Genomic DNA, 13,158 nt, shown 5'->3' on the forward strand with positions numbered 1-13,158 from the left:
TGTAGCTGTCATGTTTTGGACAGCTGCACTTTCACAAGACAAACTCCACAGCGCCGGGAGACTCGGCAGACTTTTCAGCTCAGAGGCCATGCTCGCCAGCCAGTAATGGCTAGATGGGAATCTTTGATTAATTTTTCCCCCCTCGTGGGTGCAGAATGTTTCTTAAATGTCACCTTTGAGTCTTCCCTCTCCGGCCACCTCTGCTCTTCATGCACCCCATGCCCACTCAGTGCCTCTGCTCGGTGCCACCTGATAGACAAGGTCTGAGTAAGACAGGCCAGGATCATGCCGACTGATTAAAGCCAGGACACTGTCCAGAGGTGAGCAGGCTTACACATCTGGACAAAAGCCAGGCCTCTTTGCTAAATGCCACACACTGAGAAAGGGGGGCCCTTCATACCTATGATTCTATCTTTCAGAAATAAGGTGGGATTTTTTTTCCCTCTCTGACAATCTCTTAACAAAAGTTTTGAATTTCTCCATATACTGGGTAAATTTCAGAAAGGCAGGAGGACGGAGGGAGTTATGCTGCAAACCTCCCAGGGACTAGGCACTAGACAGAAAGTGCAAGCCATACCAAAGACTTCATAGACACCAAGAGTGGTGTCAATAAGGCTTTTAGACAAAAGGGGGAAACCCATTGGCTCATTTTAAACAGCAACCAAGCATTTTGCTATGCTTTTTGCAAGTTAATTTTTTTTTTTTTTCTGAACTGAGGACATACCTATTTGTACAATGCCGGCCTAGTATGCACTAAAGCTCTGGGTGTAGTCCATTGTACTTCATAAACGGGGTTCGATGTTGCAGCTATTATCCCAAAACTCAGGAAGGAGAGGCAGGAGGATCAAGCGTTTAAGGTCAGCCTCAGGTACCAGGTGAGCTCAAAGCCAGCCTGCCCTCAAAAGTGTCTCAGAGATACATTTGTATTGTTCCTTTGATACTCAATGTAAATTCAGTATCGCGGCTAGTGCTGCACAGAAAACAGACTACGTCATCCAGAACCATACCGGAAAGCCCTGTCTCTTGCAGGGCCCTTCGCTCTTAAAAGGATGCTAAAGTCAGGCCGGGGACACAGCTCTCTTTTGTCGGCCAAACAGCAGTGTCAACTCCACGCCTTTAATACCGTGTTTATTAGTGCTCCGCAGCCCGGGGAGAGACAGAGCACAGCTCCCTCTCATGCTGCGTCTGCAAAACGCTCCAGAAGTTGGACTCATCAAGGAAGCAGCGGGTCCCTTGGTTGAAACCAGCCAGGCCAGAGAAGTGACATGAACAGGATGCTGCTAAACATGCACGAGTGGAAAATGCACACTGCCTTCTCTTCTGCATGATTGGCTGCCATTTAAAAGACAATAAACAGCAACTCGAGATTGCTAACAACGTGTCATTGAAGGTTTGCTGTGGCTCAACATCAAGAAAAAAATCAATGCGGGCTCTACGGGGGCAGCCAGCCCGAGAACTGAGCTCCGTTTCAGGGCTGTTTGAACTTATTTCCTTTCTCCATGGTTGCCCCCTTGTACTCCCCCTCCGGCGTCCCCTCGCAGCAGGCTGACAGCTTGACACATTGACAGCTCGCACTGAATGACAACTGATTTGTACAAATTTCAAGCCTTATAAATCTACCTGTCACAACAACAACATAAAAGCGCCCAGGCCCAGCAGGTAATTCAGGAAAAGCCTCCCTAGACGGCACTTTCTGAAAAGCAACGGCGTTGCCTCCTGCCAAAAATTCCAACTATCATCCTTGTATAAGTTTGAATAAAAATTCAGGGCCCATTTTCTTGCCAACAGGCTACCAATCGTCTTATTTAAAGATTAAAAAGAGTGAACGGGGCCGGGGGCGGGGGGGAAGGAAAAAAAAAACCAGCCACACAATTTCATTTTCTACTGATATGAAAGTCATGCCACCTGCTAGGCCAGGATTACCACACCGTTTTTCTCTCTGGCACACAGGAGGAGTAAATGACAGAGGCTTTTTACGGTATTTAAACAATATCCCAGATTGCAGGACTGTGTCTCACAGTACCCGCCCGGCTCACCTGGGGCCGGTTCTGCTGCCAGGGTGAGGTGTGCCGAGCCAGTGGGGGACCGGGGCTTAGGGTCCCAGTCACTGGCCATTGTTTCAACTGCCCCAAGATGTCTCCCAAACAAATGCCTTCATATTTTTACAGCCCCTCATTCACGATCCTTCCTACTACGACCCAAATGCATCAAGGTAAACTTTCATCAAATGCCCCTTTCTATTCAAATCAGCGGCTCACCGTATTTATTACTGCATCGCAGCATTCTTAGGAGGGAAGAAAAACTGCCGGAAAGAATGGGCTTGAGGCTGGGTTTTCTAACCAGGTGAAACACTGAGTGCAATACGGAACAAAGGATTCAAAAAAAAACGACAGAGAGTGAAACGCACGAGGGCCCAGGGACGCCTCCACAGCTAAAGTACGTACCACACCAGCAAGAGGACCCAAGTTTGGATCCCCAGAAGCCGAGTCAATGCCAGGAGCTCATAGTGACTGACCCATGTGTAATTCTAGCATTAGAGGGTGGAGACAGGAGGTCCTTAGAGCAAGGGAGGTAGCAAGGTAACCAAATCAGTGAGTGCTGGGTTTGATTGAGTGACCTTAACTCAAAAAACCAAGGTAGAAGGGCAATCAAGGAAAATTCTGATATCCACCTCTGGCCTTGACATGCAAATCTGCATATATACAGACATACCCACCACACACATACATACATAGTAAAAGCTAAAGACAGGAAAGAGCAGTTTACCAAAACATTAAATAAATACATGTTGTTGTTGTTTTTTTAACTCTACTGGTAAGAGCCTTCTATGTGATATAAGCATGTGCTGACTGGGGCTGCTAAAGGCAGAGGACGGTAGACCAAGGATGAACACAAAGTGAGCAACTCTCCAACCTGCAGATCTCAGAAGCAGTCACAGTGAGGCCGTGACAACAGTCAGTCATGACAGTCATGAAGGAGCACAGCTCTGGATCCTGGCCCTTCTGCCTGGGAGTCACATCCGCTTGGGGAAAGTTGGAATGTCCTTCTCTGTGCCTGCTTCATCAGCCACCGTCAGGTCTTACTCATGTCTACACACCCCTGTGAAGGCCAGTGCACAGCAGTGTCTGTCCTTGGGTTCATTCATACAGATAAATTAGCACACAGAGGAACATACACAGTGTGGTGGTTTGAATAAAAATGGCCCCTGTAGGTTCACAGGGAGGGTCACGATTAGGAGGTGTGGCCTTGTTGGAGGAAGTGTGTCACTAGGGGTGGACTTGGAGGTTTCAAATGTTCAAGCCAGGCCCAGTGCCACTCTCTCTTCCTGCTGCCTGCTGATCTGGATGTAGAACTCTCAGCTACCTCTCCAGCACCATAGCTGTCTTTGCACAGCCGTGCTTCCCGCCATGAGCATATGGCTAAAACACTAAGCCTGTAAGCCAGTCCCAATTAAATGTTTTCCTTTATAAGAGTTGCTGTGGTCATGGTGTGTCATCACAGTAATAGAAACCTTAACTAAGATGCACATGGATACATACATATGGACACTAAACATGTTGAGTGCTGGAAAGAGAAAAACATAACCATATAATCCTATGATTATATTATCACTCTCTTGCAGATCCCCAGTGTTCATCAGAGATTGGTTCCAAGGCTTGCTCCAAGACAAAGATATCCATAGATACTCAGGTCCCTTTTATAAAACAGTGTCAAACTGGCATGTGACCTAGGGACATCCTTTAAATAATCTCAGATCTTAAAACCTAATGCAAAGAATGCTACACAAATACCTATGGATAGCACATTGTGAAGGGAATCATGACAAGGCTATGTTTATATTCAGTACATGTGCAGTTTTCTCTACATTATCTTCAATCCCTAGTTGCTTGGACTGTGTAGATGGAGCATGGGGATACAGCAGCTGCCGTAATTATTTTTCTCTCATAGAGTTCAGACTTGGAGTGTATCAAAAGGTACGGAACAGGGGACCAGAAGGGCACAATCTCTCAAAATGGCATGACCTATTTGGTTAAAATATGCAGATTAGATATCTTTGTGGATGGATTCAATTTCTTCCCCTACCTAATTTTTCAAACAAATTTCTTTACTCTTCAATTTGCTTCTTCATTAGTACATAATGAATGAAACCTATTATGTATCAGAAACTAGGCATTCATTTGAAAACACACAATTTGTATTATCTTAACACCATTTACCAGAAGTGCTATAGATATATGATGAGGAGGAAAGAAAAATAATTCATACACAAAATACACACACTAATATGAGAATATATACTGCATCTATAAAGAAATAATACTCTTGCCCAGGCACAGTTAATACAACATTGTCATCTAATGAATAATTTGAGATCCAATGATGCCATGGTTGCTATAAAGGCCATTGTCAACAGCAGCTGAACTTTGAAATGTAACTGTGATTTTAATTATCCAACTGATGGGGGCTGAGATTCACCTTGCAGTATTCTTGTTATTAACCTCCTCAGATTGATTAATGTCAAGACTGACATGAGCCAACCAAACTTCAGTCGCCAAAGCAAAGCATGACCAGTGAGCCCGTCCTCCCTTTTGTAATTATTTGTCTAAGACCAGCTGTTTTGGTTATGGGCCATAAGCAAATAAAAGAGATTTTGAGCTTCACAGGTGTTTCAGAATTTTAAAGGATTTGTATTTCACATGAAGAAGCCAAAATTAAACAAGTTTTTCATATAACAAAATAATTAGTTTGTATAAACAGAAACACATGCATGGTCAATCTTTACAGAATGAGATGGAAGAAAAACTAGCAATAACCTACAAAATTTATGAAAATAATATTTACCTTAAGAAAACCAACTTGCTTTGTCAGTTTTGATAAACATAAAATGAACTTATGAGAAAAGGTGAGACATGGATAGCAAAAAATAGATGTTCCAGCTAAATGTCACATTTGACCCAACATCAGCTCCTTTTCCACAAATTTGATTGGTGCCTTTTGCATGCAGCTGGCCAAAAAAAATAAAGATAAATAATGTTTTTGCTAACTAATCAATCACCCAGACTCAACAAATGCTATCTCACATATGTTCCCCTTCTCCTACTCTGACCAGTTAAATAACAAATCATCCAACAGAGAGCTTTGAGGCCAACAGAGACATTCTCAAGTACAGCACTGTTCAGTAGACTCATATCCAGAAAACTTTGATCTGTCAAACACATGACATGAGTGTTTTGCACCCGTATTTGTGTGTGTAGTAGCTACTAGTTTCCCAAGAAGAATGAGTAGAGCTCTTTCACGTGTTGGGCCCCTCTTACCAAGGATTATTTCAATATCTCAATAAAGATCAAATATAAGACTTCCAAACATTGCCTGCCTCATACCAAAAGTGGCATTGTCTTGTACCCTAGGATAAAGCTCCAACTATCATCACTGAGAAAATATCTAAACCTCTAGACATCCTATTATCCCCTGCACTCTAGAGTTGGGCCCTCTCATTTGGGATGATGCCCTCCCAGATTCCCAAGGTGCAATTCACGGTAGTCTCTCAACAAGTGTGCCCAGGCCAACACAGGGTATCTCCAGTCCTCCAACCAACTCGGTGAGAAGAATGGCTTGTCTTCTGCTACCAATGGAACTCGGCTTACATTTCCTAGCACAGAAGGGTCCATCTTGTCCATTCTTCCCAATGGAACAATTTCAGGTAAAGTTGAGAATCAACTTATGGCATCCTCAGCTCCATCTACAAGAAAAGCCATGCATCTAAAGCCATCAGATACTTAATCCAGTGCCAGATTCCCAGAATAAAGGTCACTGACAGACAGTCCATGAGTAGTTTGTTTGCCGCCCAGCAAGGGCAAGACAAGAGAGCAGTGTGGGAAATAAGATCCACACAGCCTCTGGCTTGAACTTCCATGGACTCAGTAAATTTTTACCACTTAGGACAGGCCATGTTATTTGTAACTGTCAGAGGGAAGAAAATCTGTAATTGTTAAGGGGGGTGAATCTTGTGCAAATTCGTTCCTGTGCAAAGTGAACAGTCAATCACTTTTATAAGGATACAACAACTGAAACTATCCATTCGTATACTTTCCTTTAGTCAACAATATTACCTTTAGTAATCTGGGGAATGTGCATCCATAAATTACAGCAAGTGTTATTGCATTGCTGAATAAACAGCAACATTTCCATCAGAGCAGCAGTGGCAGCCCCACAAAGGTATAACAAACAGACTCAATCATTTTCTTGTCAAGCTTTGCAATGACTGCAGAGTTTACTGCTGGAGATAATGTTGCTTTCCTCAGCATTGTGTGCCAAACTGCAAACTGCTTATTAAAACAAAACCTCTTTTCCAGAGCAGCGTGAGTTGGATAATCACTTACTGCACTCAAGAAAAAAAAACAGGTTTGGTGCCCAGAGGAGGTTAACGATCAGGCATATGTGTTAACATTTGGTTAGTAGAGACTAGTTAGGAAATAAATTAGCCGACGTTGGGGGGTAGGCAGAGGGAAGGGCTTGACTTATTAATGTCTCTGCCCCCGGGGTCAACTGTTTTCCTTATGACATCATTCAGCGTTTTCACAATGTGCTCCCCAGAACTGACTTGGCTCAACGGAAGTGTTGGCATGGCTGGTTCCAAGGGGGTGGAGTGGAAAACATGATCCGGAGGAAATCAAAACTGAAGTGTGGCTTGCCCAGCATCCCTGGGAAGAAATTTCTAGAAGAAAGCAGATTCTGGGGGTAGGAGAGGAGACTGAAGGAAAGGGACAGGAGGGGGAGCGAATCAACTTTAAGAACCAGGCATCTGTGACTGAACTATTTCTGAAGACAGCACCTATTATTACTCTTGGAGAAATCGCTTGACATAACTAAGCCAGCAATAACACTGAAAAACCATCCTCAATTGTCCTCGCTTAGAGGAGATTGACAGCCATTTTACTGTGCCTCAGGAGCAGGTAGGCCGAGATGGAGGCTGGGAGGCCTGCCCTGACGTGAGCAGCGCTCCAAAGGAAACCATTATTTCTGACTATTGAACAGCTGCTCCAATACTTTTTTCCATGCTTTTCCTCCCCATTTGTATACCCATTACAGGTGAATTAATATCAAAGGAGGCGGATCCTCTCCGCTCAGCTCCCACCTCCACTGTCTCCATGCACCGATAGCCTCGTGATCCCCAATAGCGCTGTGGAGGAGGAAAGCCTATACTTTGGATGTCCCTATCTGAGCAGGAAATGAGACTCTGAAGACTTCATTATATGAGCCTTGACTCCTATCAGTGCTCTGCGATGAGGCTGAGGAGACGACAAAGGCGCCCAAACAGAGAAGAAAAGTGACTCCAATCACTGTCACTCAACTCCAGCACTGCCCAGGACTCCTGCCAGGCCTAGTCAGCGCCATGCTCTGGCTGCTTCTCCAACTGCACCTTCACCAGGCCCAACCAAGGTCCTGCCCGCCAGCCCTGCCTACCGCTCTCCGCTGCCTTGGGGCCTCTCCTGGAGTGTGGTGGTCTTCTCCCTGTGCTTGGCTTGTTATTCACAGTCATGGCTTCCTGGGAGGAAAGACTCCCTCACACGCCATGTCAGCCTCCTCAGATAATCACCTCACCTGACACTCTATCATTTAGGAATCCCCTGCCATGCTTATTAGCTGTCTCCCATAGCAGAGGGCAAGCCTGCTTGTTCGGGGTGGTGTCTGGGGCAGCCACGTAAAACCTATTCCACAGTTCCAGACAAAATATCCTCATGAACATAAGACCCGACCGTGGTTTCAAGCGCAAATCAAGAGTCTCCATGAGAAAGAGTGTGTGGAACCTCAGGAGCCGGGATGCCTCTCAACTCACATCTCCAGGTCCTCGCAGGAGAGGTTGCTGCCTGTAAGGAAATGATGGCTCTATTTGTGTAAAGCGCCACGGTGAAGAGAGTTGCCCGTGACATAAATCAAAGAGCGGGAGCAGAAGAGTAGAGAATCTGGACTTTGGACACACCCTCTGGGGACATTTGGACACAAATGGGGACACATTGGTTCCTGTAAGGGAGCAAAGGCCTACACTGCATTTTGTAAACTACTTTTAAATTCTATTTTTACTTTTTACTTTGGGGTCTGTGTGCATGCAGGTGCCCTGTGGGGCCAGAAGAGGGAGTCGGGTTGCCTGGCTCTACAGTTACAGGAGGTTATGAGCAGCCTGCCATGGATGTATGAACCAAACTCAGGTCCCCTGCAAGAACAAGCGCTCTTAACCACTGAGCCATCTCACTAGCTACTGAAATTTTTTTAAAAGACAGAGACCCAGTTGGAGAATGGGCAAAGGGCACAACCATGCAATTCACAAGAAATGGAACACAAGTGCCTACTAAATACATAATAGCATGTTTAATCTCATTTATAGTAAGAGAAATGCAAATAAAAACACTAAGAAACCCTTTTTTAACCTACCATACTGGCAAAAATCCCAAAGTTTAATAACATACTCTGTTGGTGAGGCTGTGTGAAAACAGGCATGCTCCTAACATTGCTTGTAAGAGTATAAATTAGTTCAGCTCCTGAGGAGTACAATTTGGTAATGTCTATCAAAATTACAAATGCATAGGCCCTTTGATCCCATAACTCTACTTCTGGGGATTTATCGGCTCTGTGGAGATACTTGCAAATACCCGAAGATGACAGTTTAAGATCATTTGGTGCAGATCTGTCATAATAAAAGGAAGAAAAAGACACACCACGGCCATTGATGGGGATTAAGTAAACAAATCACGATGCATCCATACAATGGAACCCTATGCCTATAAAAAATTAATGAGAAAGCACTCTTTGTATTAAAACGGAAGGGTACTTTTGTTCTGTGAAAAAAACCAACAGCAACATAGTATGAAAAGATATTATCTTTCACACAAACAGAAAACGGAATACAGATGCCTGTTAAATATATAATTGGATGTTATTATATGTATAATTTTATACATACAATAATATACCATTTTGCTCCAACATACTATAGTTTAATTATATATGTATATATAATATATTCAATCCGCTTAATGCATTTAAAATACTCAATTTCTGTAGCTTTACTATAATTTTTAATTATGTAGTCAACTTTGCTTATGTATCCAGTATTTCAGAAACTGAAAAACCTGAACAAGAAACCAGTAATAGTTACCTTTGGGGGTTGCTATGGAAACTGAAAAAGGCAAGAAAGAGAATGAAAGAAAACTTTTCATAATCTTTCATCTTTTTTTTTCTGGTGTTTTGATTTGTGTGTGTGTGTGTGTGTGTGTGTGTGTGTGTGTGTGTGTGTGTGTGTGTGTGTTGATTTTTTTAAGACAGGGTCTTGCTACGTACCCACATTGGCCTAGAACTCGCTACGTAGGCCAGCTTGACTTCCACTAAAGATCCTGCTAACTCAACCCCTTCACGCTCTCCCATTCACCACTCTTCAGTTTCGAGTCATATGGGGGTATTACCTATTCAACATTTGAACGGGATTTTAAAAAAATAATAAATCTCTATCCACAGAGTGCAAGAAGATTTTAAAAAGTCAAAGAAAATACAGTTGGATCAGCTCCATGGATCTTGGAAACAGAAAAGTCCTGAATGAGATGACCCTCAGATGGGCCAGACAGGAACATAGCAGAGTGTGAAGCCTCTACACACCTTAGCCTCCAGCTGACCTGCAAACTAACCTCAACACATATATCTCAGCACACACGAGACCAAGGACAAAAGCCGCCACAGGCCTGTTCCTTTCTTGGGCCAGTCCTTCACATCCCAGGTGACCCCGCAGGGCAGCGTGCTCCCCAGCACCTCTCTGTGATTTCTCCAGCTGCCTGCTCACATGCCCACCTTCTGGTCCCAGTCCCAGCTAAGTGCTCCCTGGTTCACACCCCAGCTAGCTCACTCCTCCCTTCCAGCCTTCCTTCCCTCAGATCCCGCTGCACTCACAGCGGGTGGCCAGCCCAGCTCCTGGTGCTAGCTTGAGGTTATCAGCACAAAGAAGAGAAAGATCAAAGGAAAACAGTGTGTGCCTTCACTAAGTACATACAGGCAGGGGCCCATTACTATTTCTCCCTAGCTAGTATTCAGTTGTGTGAAAAGATGCTGGGGAGACAGGATTTTAGGGTTATACCAGAAACAGCCTTCACACACCACTTCCCCAAAGGTCCCTGGCTCTGCCCACTGCCCACATAAAAGTAAAGGCTTGACACACTGGAACCCGTTGGTCACACTCCCAACTACAGCTATTCGGAGCAAGGGTAAACGGCCACTTGGCAGAAGCATAGCTGCCCATAGTGGCCAGCAACCTCTCTTATTAGAATGAAGTCACACTGCTATCCTACCTGCCACAATACGTTTGGGTCCCAATTCAATCATTTAACTTACTAATCCTTGATTCCCGCCTGATTCAAGCTATTGAAAGATTGGAACAGTCACCAAATGTTTTAGTTTTAGCAAGCCTTACCAAACCACAGAGGACACAGCGTGCCATTACAGGCCCTAAATAAATGCTATTTAATCAACCCATTTTATAATGTGTGTGTGTGTGTGTGTGTGTGTGTGTGTGTGTGTGTGTGTGTGTGTAGTTTCTGAGTTTCAGGAATATATGCAAAAGAGTTAGTGAACTATTGCTAAACATGTTTATTTAAAGACTACAATTAGAAAATAGTGCATTTCTTATTATATTGTCTTAAGAGACCTTTAAAATGTTCAGTGGGTTCCCTCAGACACAAAAGAAAAAAATAACAAAAGCTGCATATGAAAACAGTCATATAACCTTTGCAATCCACTATCGAAACCTATGTGAATATAAATTTCCATTAGTCTACAGGCACCCCGGCTCAGGTTCTACACACAAGAATGAGAGGTTATTGTATGCTTTTAAAATGTATTTTATCATCTCACACCATATAGAAAAAACAACTCAGAGAGTATTAAAGACTTGAATATAAGACCTAGACTGTAAGATTCCTTGGAGAAAACCTGGTGGAGAGGCTTACTTAAATAAATAAATAAATAAATAAATAAATAAATAAATAGCACTACAGCAAGCCACGAGGCTTCAGTACAGCAAAGAAAACAGTCAAAAGTGAAAAGGTAAACCATAGAATGAGAGGAAAGATTTGCAAATTACATATAATCTGATAAAAGGTTAATCTCCAATATATATTGAAGCAACTACTATAATTCAATAGCTTTAAATTTTAAAAATAATGCCATAATATCTCAGTTACAAAATGTGCCAGGCACTCTAAGTTTTCAACAAAGAAGTCATGTAAATGACCAATAATGCTGGCTAGTTTCATGTCAACTTGACATAAGCTAGAGTTAACTGAAAGGGGAATACCTCAATTGAAAAAATGCCTCCATAAGGAATGACTCTTGGGCATTTTCTTAATTAATGATTGATGCTGGAAGGCCCAGCCCATTGTGAGTGGTACTAACCCTGGGCTGGTAGTTCTGAATTCTATCAGAAAGCAAGCTGAGCAAGCCAAGCTAAGAAAATCAGTAAGCAGTATTCCTCCATGGAATCTGCATTAGTTCCTCCCCTGGTTGAGGTTCTGTTCTGATTTTCTTCAATGACAGACTACAATGTGGAAGTGTGAGCCCAATAAACCCTTCTCTCTCCAACTTGATTTTGTCATGGTATTTCATCACAGCAATAGAAACCCTGATTAGGACACCAATGAAAACAAGTGTCCAATGTCACTAACCATCAAGGAAATGCAAATCAGAACTTGTGCCATCTCACTCATATCAAGATGGCTATTTTTAACAATAACACAAACACAAGTGTTGGCGAGAATGTGGGGAAAACTCAAACTTTTTGCACAATGATATAGTAAGGATATAACACTGTACAGCTGATATGAGAAAGAATATAGAGGTTCCTCAATAAATTATAAATATAACTGCCACATGATCCATCTATTCAATTTCTGTGTCTTTATCCAAAATAAGTGCAATTAGCATTCTGAAGTAATGTTAGCACTCTGATGTCCTTGTAGCTCTACTCACAACAGATAAGAGGTGCAAATCACTCCAGCGTCCATGAACAAATGAATGGGCCAATGAATTGTGGTGTATATACACATTGTGGAATACAGTCATCTTTAAAAGAAGAAAATATGCAATATGTAACCACACTGATAAGCCTTAAGGACGTTATACTTAGTGAAACAAACCAAAGCAAAGCAAACAGCATGATTCCATTTATGTGAGGCATCTGAAACACCAAGGTCCTCAAATTGAAGAGTAAATGAGTGGCCTCTAGGGACTGGGTGGAAGGAGGAATGGGTACTTTCTAATCAATGGACTTAAAGTTTCCATTGAGCAAAATGAACAGTTTCTTTAAGATCTACTGTACAGCAATGGACCTATAGTTAACAAGAGCATATTATACACCTAAAAAAATGAGAGACTAGAGGCTGAAGAGCTGGCTCAGCAGTTAAAAGCACTTGCTACTCTTACAGAGGACCCAGGTATGGTTTCCAGAAACCAAATGGTGGCTCACAACCATCTCTATCTAGTTTCAGGGGATCCAATACTCTCTTCTGGCCTCCATGGGCACCAGGCATACATATAGTACACATTCATACATATACGCAGGCAAGTGCTCATACATGTAAAATAAAAAGAAATAAATCCCTTAACACTTCATATTACGTGATTCAAATAAGCATGATATGGTAGTTTGAATGTAGTTGGCCCCCAAAAGCTCATAGGGAGTGGCACTGTTAGGTGGTGTGGCTCTGTTGGAGTAGGTATCACCTTGTTGGAGGGCAGGCTTTGAGATTTCCTATGCTCAAGATACTGTCCAGTGTCACCGGCCACTTCCTGTGATGATGATCAAGATGTAGCCAGCACCATGTATTCCTGCATGCCGCCATGCTCACTGCCATGGTGATAATGGACTGAACCTCTGAAACTGTAAGTGAGCCACCACAATTAAATGTTTTTCTTATTTAGAGTTGCCGTGGTCATGGTGTCTCTTCACAGCAATAGAAACCCTAACTAAGACACATGATTTAGATCATGCTAAATATTTTTTAATAATAATACAACAATAGAGAATATTTTAGAAATAAATAAATATTAGGACCAAAGTGGAAACAACCAAAATAACTATCACCAATAAACTTACTTCAAAAGGCTTCTTGTATCAATGGA

At 42.8% G+C, this 13,158-nt stretch overlaps 1 protein-coding gene and 1 long non-coding RNA gene across 5 annotated transcripts in view; both read right to left on the bottom strand.

Annotated features, from left to right (window-relative positions):
• The window catches only part of Lrmda (leucine rich melanocyte differentiation associated), a 1,030,542-nt gene that overhangs the window by 872,452 nt on the left and 144,932 nt on the right, over positions 1 to 13,158 (bottom strand). The window lies entirely within an intron of this gene.
• LOC143267316 (uncharacterized) overlaps positions 2,795 to 13,158 on the bottom strand; it is a 28,361-nt gene continuing 17,997 nt past the window's right edge. The window contains exon 2 of the long non-coding RNA XR_013042315.1: positions 2,795 to 7,868. This is a non-coding gene — a long non-coding RNA (uncharacterized LOC143267316). The remainder of the gene's footprint in view (positions 7,869 to 13,158) is intronic.

This window comes from Peromyscus maniculatus, chromosome 9, assembly GCF_049852395.1.
Source record: "Peromyscus maniculatus bairdii isolate BWxNUB_F1_BW_parent chromosome 9, HU_Pman_BW_mat_3.1, whole genome shotgun sequence".
In the NCBI taxonomy this organism is placed as follows: Eukaryota; Metazoa; Chordata; class Mammalia; order Rodentia; family Cricetidae; genus Peromyscus; species Peromyscus maniculatus.